The following is a 2966-nucleotide window of genomic DNA, read 5'->3' as shown; positions in this document are numbered from 1 at the left end:
ATATGTTTTCTCACCTTTCATATTTCCATCCCATTAATATTTTTTGGGCAATGCATGTTCATTGAGGTTATCTTCTTACAATAACTTTGAGCAAAAAAAAACAAAACAAAACACTGTCACATGCTCTAAGAAAGGTTTGCAGACCTACCAAATGGCACACCAGACTTTTTTTGTCTACTTACAGCAATATTAAAGCATTCATAATGGATGTGCAAATCTATTTACAAAAAACAAAAAGTAACCAGTCATTTTAACAACAGCCGTACAGTATGTATCATTCAGTTTAGATATATCACAAGGCAGAAATATAAAAAATGCAGTTCTATATTTAGTAGAAGATCATTACCTGTATTTTTTAATAAAACAAGCGTAAGTACCTAAATGTGTTTTATTAGCAGCCTCTTGTAATCTTTTATATAGCGGTACTTAGGGAGGGAGAGGGAGATGCAGCACTGGCAGCCAATCAGACTTTTCTGCATGTACATTTGCTGATAACAACAGAGAGCAGAATGAGCAGAGGCATAACCTCATAAATGTGTTGCTGTTCCTCCACTGTCAAATCAGCAAGCTAAGTGTGTGTTTTTATCAGTATTTTTGACAAAATTGTGGCTGCTGCTGAACAAAATAATTGAGCATCTGTCTGTGTTACAAACTTGACTACACAAAACATCAAATCCTTTTGTGGGTACAAAGGTTCTTATATTTGATATACTGACCCCTAAAAAATTCATACAATGGCAAACCCATCCTCATAAAAATTTAGAAAAAAAATCATAAATACACATTATTATCTAAATGACTTATATTCCATCTTATTTACAGTCAATATGGCTAAATTGTCCATCTAGAGAGATGCTTTCTGCAAATGAGTGTGATAACCATGGGTGTAAACCATGAAACTAGCGCAGTAACATAAGAATACGAGAAGAAAAATTGTGGATTACAGGAGCCAACTATGCTTCAACATCAGATGTCAACATCATGAGCTAAACCCTATTAGTTTGTGCTTGGATTCGTCAGTAAAAAAAGCTGTATATAGACCATTATTTTACAAGGGCCTCTGAAACTGAATGAATGGGTGAGATAGACTCATTACACTATTGATGCACAAATAAGTGTTTGGCATCACAATTACCTACTGTGATCTTAGTGTATTTTTTTTTATAGGAGTCTAACTAGTGAAACATGCTAAGAGCAAAGACAGATGAACAAATTCAATAACTTACTACTACAATCCAGAAACAGCAGCAGAATAGAAGTGTTAACCTGGTAAGTGTATAAAGATCCTTTCAGACAGAACGTTTACTCAATCAGAGAGGGGACTTTTAGTCCAAGCTGTGCACCCCAACAAGTCCCTGTGGACATTATCCCAGCTACAAAATCTTCAGTGCAATCCAATCATATATTACATATCAGTAGAAGAGACTAAACATCTTTGTGTAGGGGTCTCAGAAGTTTTGTGCAATGCCAAAGCACGTCCTTCCATTGTGACCACACTAGGGAGGAGGGCTCTTACTTCACTTAGTAGATATTACTAAGTGCCAGCCTTCTGCCAGCCCACTGGAACATATACTGGGGGTTGTGAGACTTCTGCAACATTGAGCTCAGATGGTAGCAACAAGCACAGGGACAAAAGAACAAATAACATACCAGGGGTGCTTTGAAATCTGGCTACCTAGACTGGGATGGGTAGCCCTGTGGTGGGAACCTTTGATGCTATATTTTTTTCTACTTATCATACTTTTTTTTACCTTCTTTACACCTTTATCTTAAGTTTGAAGTTTTAATGCCTATGCAGACTTGACCAAGGACAGGTTTATGTTACCAAGGATAGGATACCAAGGATAGGTTTATGTTAATAGAATAGAGTTATCCTATATATTTCATCCTTGATCTTGGAAAATTAGCATCTGCAGTGTCACATTCCACAGTGATTGAATTAAATGTAAATATTGACTGTAAATATTGAGGCATTTTTCCTACATTAGTAAAACTGATAAAGCATCTTGGAAAACTGTAAAACAGTTGTCCCCAACCTTTTGCAGGTCGCGGACCATTAAATGCACGGGCTCCGGACCGCACATGCGCGGGGAGCTCCAGTTCCTTTCTCTTACTCTGATGCATGGCAACATGTTGCTTCACACATCTTTTTAGAGTTAATATGTGTATCCTTCTGTAAGGTGATGTACTTGGAGTTCCCAAGTGTAACTTTAGTATATACCTTGTGAAATACAATAGCTTGATACACAGTTGTCTTTAGCCTGTGTCAGATTGTTCCCAACATCCAGTTTGTGATTGTACATGCAACATTTAAAGGTTTAATTTTGGTACAAACCTACCTGCCTAGCTGCTTTTAAATCACTACATCAATGATAAAAGTCTTTAGAAATGTGTGACTTATTATAAAAGTTAAAGTGCTCTGTTTATTACAATGCAACTACTGTGTAATTTAGCCTTATCATTGACATCCTATATATTGTATCCCAATGGCACCCTGGTACATCCTCCAAAGTTTGTGATATGTACATAGCAGCTAGAAATGTGTGGGTACCAAAGCAGCATTTACAGGTAATCTCAAAAAACTATAAAAATGTTTTATTTATTAACATGTATCATAGTTGATTTATATATATTTAGAGGTTACCTAAATATTAGTATGATTCAAGACCAGACCTCCCTGCAAAACATATATTTTTACTGTGGCTCATAGACCAGTGAGACTCTTGAATTGTTGCCTTGCCTAATATAAATAAATTATCACTTTGTGATATCTGTAGTTAGTTCAATTTTGTTTATGGTTTCTTGTAATATTATTATTATTATTATTATTATTATTATTAATAATAAACAGGATTTATATAGCACCAACATATTACGCAGCTCTGTACATTAAATAGGGATTGCAAATGACAGACTAATACAGACAGTGATACAGGAGGAGAGGACCCTGCCCCGAAGAGCCATTG

Source organism: Pyxicephalus adspersus, chromosome 2 (genome assembly GCF_032062135.1).
Source record: "Pyxicephalus adspersus chromosome 2, UCB_Pads_2.0, whole genome shotgun sequence".
In the NCBI taxonomy this organism is placed as follows: Eukaryota; Metazoa; Chordata; class Amphibia; order Anura; family Pyxicephalidae; genus Pyxicephalus; species Pyxicephalus adspersus.
Note: the sequence above shows the minus strand (reverse complement) of the source record.